General features: G+C 33.1%; 1 protein-coding gene and 1 long non-coding RNA gene across 7 annotated transcripts in view; one reads left to right on the top strand and one right to left on the bottom strand.

Annotated features, from left to right (window-relative positions):
* The window catches only part of rerg (RAS-like, estrogen-regulated, growth inhibitor), a 45,688-nt gene extending 42,618 nt beyond the window's left edge, over positions 1–3,070 (bottom strand). For all 4 annotated transcript variants that reach the window (XR_010899716.1, XR_010899717.1, XR_010899715.1 and 1 more), the window contains exon 1: positions 2,935–3,070. The gene's annotated coding sequence lies outside the window, so the exon portion shown is untranslated. The remainder of the gene's footprint in view (positions 1–2,934) is intronic.
* A 1,323-nt stretch (positions 3,071–4,393) lies between these two features.
* LOC137049778 (uncharacterized) lies at positions 4,394–8,172 on the top strand. Of its 3 annotated transcripts, XR_010899711.1 has the most exons (5): positions 4,394–4,563; positions 4,799–4,997; positions 5,697–5,795; positions 5,935–6,124; positions 8,093–8,172. It is a non-coding gene; the product is annotated as an uncharacterized lncRNA (long non-coding RNA). The 3 variants fall into 3 exon arrangements; XR_010899709.1 differs by having other exon boundaries at positions 4,394–4,997; XR_010899710.1 differs by lacking the exon at positions 8,093–8,172 and adding an exon at positions 7,160–7,215 and having other exon boundaries at positions 4,394–4,997.
* Positions 8,173–8,560: the final 388 nt, after the last annotated feature.

Raw genomic sequence — 8,560 nt, 5'->3', positions numbered from 1 at the left:
TATTGTTATCATTATAGTAACTGTTATAGTTATAGTTATTGTTATCATTATAGTAACTGTTATAGTTATAGTTATTGTTATCGTTATTGTTATAGCTATTGTTATCATTATAGTTATTGTTATCATTTTAGTTATTGTTATCGTTATTGTTGTAGTTATTGTTATCATTATAGTTATTGTTATAGTTATCGTTATTGTTAAAGCTATTGTTATCATTATAGTTATTGTTATAGTTATAGTTATTGTTATAGCTATTGTTATCATTATAGTTATTGTTATCGTTATAGTTATGGTTAAAGTTATAGTTATTGTTATCATTATAGTTATTGTTATAGTTATTGTTATCGTTATAGTTACGGTTATAGTTATAGTTATAGTTATCGTTATTGTTATAGTTATTGTTATCATTATAGTTATTGCTATAGTTATAGTTATAGTTATCGTTATTGTTATAGTTATTGTTATAGTTATAGTTATTGCTATAGTTATAGTTATAGTTATCGTTATTGTTATCATTATAGTTATTGTTATCATTATAGTTATTGTTATAGTTATAGTTATTGTTATTATTATAGTTATTGTTATAGTTATAGTTATTGTTATCATTATAGTTATTGTTATTGTTATAGTTATAGTTATAGTTATAGTTATAGTTATAGTTATCGTTATTGTTAGTTATAGTTATCGTTATTGTTATCATTATAGTTATTGTTATCATTATAGTTATTGTTATAGTTATAGTTATTGTTATAGTTATAGTTATAGTTATCGTTATTGTTAGTTATAGTTATAGTTATTGTTATCATTATAGTTATTGTTATAGTTATAGTTATTGTTATCATTATAGTTATTGTTATAGTTATAGTTATAGTTATCGTTATTGTTAGTTATAGTTATCGTTATTGTTATCATTATAGTTATTGTTATCATTATAGTTATTGTTATAGTTATAGTTATTGTTATTGTTATAGTTATCGTTATTGTTAGTTATAGTTATAGTTATTGTTATCATTATAGTTATTGTTATAGTTATAGTTATTGTTATCATTATAGTTATTGTTATAGTTATAGTTATAGTTATCGTTATTGTTAGTTATAGTTATCGTTATTGTTATCATTATAGTTATTGTTATCATTATAGTTATTGTTATAGTTATAGTTATTGTTATAGTTATCGTTATTGTTAGTTATAGTTATAGTTATTGTTATCATTATAGTTATTGTTATCATTATAGTTATTGTTATAGTTATAGTTATTGTTATAGTTATCGTTATTGTTAGTTATAGTTATAGTTATTGTTATCATTATAGTTATTGTTATAGTTATAGTTATTGTTATCATTATAGTTATTGTTATAGTTATAGTTATCGTTATTGTTAGTTATAGTTATAGTTATTGTTATCATTATAGTTATTGTTATAGTTATAGTTATCGTTATTGTTAGTTATAGTTATAGTTATTGTTATCATTATAGTTATTGCTATAGTTATAGTTATCGTTATTGTTATAGTTATTGTTATAGTTATAGTTATAGTTATAGTTATTGCTATAGTTATAGTTATACTTATCGTTATTGTTATAGTTATTGTTATCATTATAGTTATTGCTATAGTTATAGTTATAGTTATCGTTATTGTTATAGTTATTGTTATAGTTATAGTTATTGTTATTGTTATCATTATAGTTATTGTTATCATTATAGTTATTGTTATAGTTATAGTTATTGTTATCATTATAGTTATTGTTATAGTTATTGTTATCATTATAGTTATAGTTATAGTTATTGTTATCATTATAGTTATTGTTATAGTTATAGTTATTGTTATCATTATAGTTATAGTTATAGTTATTGTTATCATTATAGTTATAGTTATAGTTATTATCATTATAGTTATAGTTATAGTTATTGTTATCATTATAGTTATAGTTATAGTTATAGTTATTGTTATCATTATAGTTATTGTTATAGTTATAGTTATAGTTATTGTTATAGTTATTGTTATCATTATAGTTATAGTTATAGTTATTGTTATCATTATAGTTATAGTTATAGTTATTGTTATCATTATAGTTATAGTTATAGTTATAGTTATTGTTATCATTATAGTTATTGTTATAGTTATAGTTATAGTTATAGTTATAGTTATAGTTATTGTTATCATTATAGTTATAGTTATAGTTATTGTTATCATTATAGTTATTGTTATCATTATAGTTATTGTTATAGTTATAGTTATTGTTATCATTATAGTTATAGTTATCGTTATTGTTATAGTTATAGTTATTGTTCTCATTATAGTAACCGTTATAGTTCTAGTTAGTTATCGTTGTTGGTGTTAAGTGATTTGAATGTAGGGACAGTTCGTTGTTAAATGTTCCCTCTTGTTTCAGAGAACATTCTAAAGAACATCCCATAATGTTTAAAGAAGGACGCAATGGAACGATAGTAAAACGTTTGTCCTTCGCTGATGTTCTTATTATCGTTAACTAAAACTATTAAAACATTTTTGTAAACGTAAATAAAGCTGAAATGAAATGTAGATATCACACGAACAACAGGGAGTACAAATATAAAAGCTTATTCAAAAGATGAATTATTAATAACAGCAGCTATATGAGTATAATAACAGCGGCTGTGCGTGTCAGTGGAACAGACTCTCGTGACCGCGCGCTCGGGTCAGAACTGACCTTTACCAATGACATCAGAACTCAAACTCCAGCTCCTCCACACACACACGCACGCACACACACAGACGGAGATCCATCAGCGCACGTGAAGACAGCAGACCTCATAAAGCTCAGATCGAATCGTCATCATAATGTTGCTCGTGATGATGATGTGATTTTCTTAATAATAGCCTAATATAAGCTGATATTGTCTCCGGCTGCTGTTTTTAAACTTGCTGTAATGAGAAGAGAAAGTGAGCACTCACCGTGAGAAACACTCGATGCGATGCGATGATGTGGATGAGTGTGTGTGTGTGTGTGTGTGTGTGTGTTTAGAGACTGATGGATCCTCCCACAGACCCGCATCACATCAGCAGCGACTCTACGGCGACACCTGCTGGACGACACACACACACACACACACACACACACACACACACACACACACACACACACACACACACACACACACACACACAGACAGAGCGATACTCTCTCTCAGACACACACACACACACACACACACACACACACAGATACTCTCTCTCAGAAACACACACACACACACACACACACACACACACACACACAGAGCGATACTCTCTCTCAGACACACACACACACACACACACACACACACACACACACACACACACAGATACTCTCTCTCAGACACACACACACACACACACACACACACACACACACACAGAGCGATACTCTCTCTCAGACACACACACACACACACACACACACACACACACACACACACACACACACACACACACACACACAGAGCGATACTCTCTCTCAGACACACACACACACACACACACACACACACACACAGATACTCTCTCTCAGACACACACACACACACACACACACACACACACACACACACACAGAGCGATACTCTCTCTCAGACACACATATACACTATCACCACACAAAACACTGATCTCTGTAGGCCCCGAAGGTGCGTGGGCCCTTAGAGTTGTCCTAACCTGCGAAATTGTGATGTGTGTGTGGTATATGTGTGTGTGTGTGTGTCTGTGTGTAATGTGTGTTGTGTATATGTGTGTGTGTGTGTGTGTGTGTGTATGTGATGTGTGTAATGTGTGTGTGATGTGTGTTATGTGTATGTGAGTGTGTGATGTGTGTAATGTGTATATGTGTGCTAGTGTGTGTGTGTGTGTGTGTGTGTGTATTATGTGTATTTGTGTGTGTGATGTGTGTAATGTGTATATGTGTGTGTGTGTGTGATGTGTGTTACGTGTATATGTGTGATGTGTGTTGTGTATATGTGTGTGTCTGTGTGTAATGTGTGTTGTGTATATGTGTGTGTCTGTGTGTAATGTGTGTTGTGTATATGTGTGTGTGTTGTGTATATGTGTGTGTATGTGTATGATGTGTGTTGTGTATATGTGTGATATGTGTGTGTGTGTGTGTGTGTGTGTGTGTGTGTGTGTGTGTGTGTGTGTGTGTGTGTGTGTGTGTGTGTGTGTGTGTGTTTGTTTTTATTACATAGTGGGGTCCTCAACACGTTTGCACACTCACATAGTGGGGACCAAAAACATAGTGGGGACCAAATCGCCGGTCCCCACAATGTTTTGCTTGTAATCGGCTCAGGAGGCGGTGCTGATATGCCTACTGCAGTTTTTTTTAATGATCCCCTCCATGAACAAAAACCGGACTTTTGTGTATGAGTGTGTGTGGCTGCACTGCTCTACAGCGCCCCTTTAGCCTGGTCGCGGAACTGCACCTATACACACCGATATGACGTAATACATGAAGGTACACATTTTTTCAACTTCTCATGCGCGAATCGCTTAATTAAACGACAAAAAACTCTTTAAACAGTGTCTGCCAACGGGGAAAGTACATTCTTACAGGTAATTAACCTACTTGTAAATATTATATTACATAATTAAATAAATAAACATCACAAATTCGAATTATTTTTAAGAATGTTGATGTGATGGAGTTTTCTAATGAGATTAATTAACGTTAACGTTTTTTATCAGAATCATAATATTGAATGTGTCGAATGAACTATTGATAAATTAAAACTTCACATCGTTATACAATTTGAAGTGTTTACATGTGCATGTTACTGCGTATTGTAAGTGTTATAAACTGCGGCGTGTTGGGAGATTGTGAGACCGCGTGACATCGCTGAATCACTGGAACCAGAGGAACGACGAGAGACTGCCTGTTGAAATGAGACCGAGAAGAATAAAACCATTAAAAGAAGCGGAAGATCATGTTCTCCGTGGCATCGACAAGACCGACGCACTGGAGGCCAAACACATAAACGATTATAAAGGTAACTGTTAGGTTTGTAAAGAACTTTGTTGTTGTGACTGGATTGTGATTAGAAGTACGGCGCTCCCAACATGGCCCGGGAAATATAAATATATATATATATATATATATATATATATATATATATATATATATATATATATATATATATATATATATATATATATATATATATATATCATGAATAGGACATCTTCCACCAATTAATTATGAATCTGCTATTTCTTATTTTTGTTACCATGATGATATAGCAGAGCCTAGTATTGCTAGCAGGACTCGTTTCTTATTGGTAACATGAGTGTTAAATATGAAGTTAATAACATATGTTTTAACTATGATTTAAGTGGTTTAAAAATACTAAATAAGTAACCATGATTATTTTATGGAATTTGGGTCCATTGAAATATAAAGAATATTGTTTGTTTCAGCAGTTTAAATTGCTCTTTGTGATAGTAACGTTATCTGTAAATTAATGAAAGAAATAAGCATGCGTTGTGAAAGAATGTTGAATACATTGGTTAAACTATTACAAAGCATAAAAGTTGTTTACATTTTACTTATCATAAATGTATTAGTTACATGTCTGCAAGGAATTGGATTAACAGTTGTCTCTCTCCCACTCCCCCCTTTTTTCAGGTTTTGGAGTGTTTGCCTTAATTCCTTTTATTAACGTTAAAGGAGATTTTGTTGTTGAATATAGGGGAGAAACGATCACCTTAATTGAAGCTGAACAAAGAAGAGAGGCCAATCATGACACTTTTGTTATGTTTGACTTCATCTGGCAGAACAAGAAGTGGAGGTAGGGTTTTTTGTTTGTTTGTTTGTTTAATGAATACACTTTTAAATTTACAGTAAAAAAGTTAATTTCATTTTGTTCACATTCAAATTTATCTTGCTGTGGTTTGTTAGACAAAATGATTATTTTTTGTTTCCTGAAGCATTGATGCTACTCATGAGGATGGCTCCCTTGGCCGCCTTATAAATGATGATCACATAAACCCAAATTGTACAATGAAAAGGATTATCATTGAGGGAAAACCCTGTTTGTGCCTATTCGCTGCAAGAGATATCATTCCTGGAGAGGAACTCGCATATGACTACGGAGGAAGTCACTGGCCTTGGAGAAAGGTTTGGCAAAATTTGACAACTTTTATAATTTGTACAGTAGAGGAAATGGATAAAGTATAAATAAACAACTAGAACAATGCTCTATATTTTTGTTGACCTCCATACATTATGCCAAATGTTTCCAACTATGTTTGAAACCAAAGAAATTCTAATTCAAATAAGAAATTTTAGCCATTGTAGTGGTGTCATTGCATCACCTGTTAACAATGCCATACCCGCATAGAAACATCATAAATTTTATATATATATATATATATATATTTTTTTTTTTTTTTGTTTGTTTGTTGTTGTGGTGATAAATGTATGTAAGGGAATAAAAGCCTATAAAATTGCTTAAAATACATATATAATAGCAATGAAGCAATAATAATTTTGGTTCAAATCAAGTATCAAAGCATTGTTTTATGGTTTTCAAGTTTGAAATTATTGTTCAAGTTGTATGGTTGTATTAAACAAAAATGTCAAAATATGTAATATTTAAAAAATACTGACTAAACAACAATTAATTCAAATGTTCACTTGATCATTAACATTTGGCCATTTCTGTACAACAGAATTGCTATGGCTACTGTCACTTCTTGAACAAGAATATGAGGCCATCAAAACATGCAAACTTCAATGAACAGAATATTTAGTAAGATAATATATTGTCCTGTGTTAGTGTAGGTTTAATTTAATTTATCTTTTATTTAATGGAATAGCAGACTTAGTGAATTCACAATAGCACTTTGCTAAAGTAAGAGTTTAAAATGGTTTAAATGCATAGTGCAGCCGTAGAAAAGTGGTTTAATGCGTTTCATGGATTCTCATCCATAGAATGCACCACTTTGGGTATTTTGCCAGTTAATCAACAGTTAAACAAGTAATCATACATTTTTTTAAATCGAGTACTCCTTAATGTAATCGTGGAATCATGACGCCCCTTATGTAAGCCATTCAAACCCTTTGGTACACACACTTCACAGGTTTAACATGGTGGGGACCTTGTCTAATAAGTAAAGACTTGTAACTATTTTTTATATAACTTTATTACAGCCTCCATGCAAGGATGATGACAACATGACAGCCATAGAGAACTGCTCTGAGGATTCTGTTACTACTGCAAGCACTTCACGAATCACAGTTGAGGTATGTGTATTTATTATCTGTCTGTGCCTCTGTATCTGTCTGTGCCTCTATATCTGTCTGTCTCTGTCTGTGCCTCTTTATCTGTCTGTCTCTGTATCTGTCTGTGCCTCTGTATCTGTCTGTGCCTCTATATCTGTCTGTGCCTCTGTATCTGTCTGTGCCTCTATATCTGTCTGTGCCTCTTTATCTGTCTGTGCCTCTATATCTGTCTGTGCCTCTTTATCTGTCTGTGCCTCTGTATCTGTCTGTGCCTCTTTATCTGTCTGTGCCTCTTTATCTGTCTGTGCTTCTGTATCTGTCTGTGCCTCTTTATCTGTCTGTCTCTGTCTGTGCCTCTTTATCTGTCTGTGCCTCTTTATCTGTCTGTCTCTGTCTGTGCCTCTTTATCTGTCTGTCTCTGTCTGTGCCTCTTTATCTGTCTGTGCTTCTGTATCTGTCTGTGCCTCTTTATCTGTCTGTATCTGTCTGTGCCTCTTTATCTGTCTGTGCTTCTGTATCTGTCTGTGCCTCTTTATCTGTCTGTCTCTGTCTGTGCCTCTTTATCTGTCTGTCTCTGTCTGTGCCTCTTTATCTGTCTGTGCCTCTTTATCTGTCTGTCTCTGTCTGTGCCTCTGTATCTGTCTGTGCCTCTTTATCTGTCTGTCTATTCATTTCTTATATTTGGTTTTTACATAAGAGAGTCTTACACACTGTTTCCAGTGTAATGTGCATTGTGGGGACCTGTAGTTTTAGGAAAGCCATTCAAACCCTTTGGTACACACACTTCACAGGTTTAACATGGTGGGGACCTTGTCTAATAAGTAAAGACTTGTAACTATTTTTTATATAACTTTATTACAGCCTCCATGCAAGGATGATGACAACATGACAGCCATAGAGAACTGCTCTGAGGATTCTGTAACTACTGCAAGCACTTCACGAATCACAGTTGAGGTATGTGTATTTATTATCTGTCTGTGCCTCTATATCTGTCTGTGCCTCTTTATCTGTCTGTCTCTGTCTGTGCCTCTATATCTGTCTGTGCCTCTATATCTGTCTGTGCCTCTTTATCTGTCTGTGCCTCTGTATCTGTCCGTGCCTCTATATCTGTCTGTGCCTCTATATCTGTCTGTGCCTCTGTATCTGTCTGTGCCTCTTTATCTGTCTGTGCCTCTTTATCTGTCTGTGCCTCTTTATCTGTCTGTGCCTCTTTATCTGTCTGTGCCTCTTTATCTGTCTGTGCCTCTATATCTGTCTGTGCCTCTATATCTGTCTGTGCCTCTATATCTGTCTGTGCCTCTATATCTGTCTGTGCCTCTATATCTGTCT

Source organism: Pseudorasbora parva, chromosome 20 (genome assembly GCF_024679245.1).
Source record: "Pseudorasbora parva isolate DD20220531a chromosome 20, ASM2467924v1, whole genome shotgun sequence".
Classification (NCBI taxonomy): domain Eukaryota; kingdom Metazoa; phylum Chordata; class Actinopteri; order Cypriniformes; family Gobionidae; genus Pseudorasbora; species Pseudorasbora parva.
This window is presented reverse-complemented; position numbering and strand designations above follow the sequence as displayed.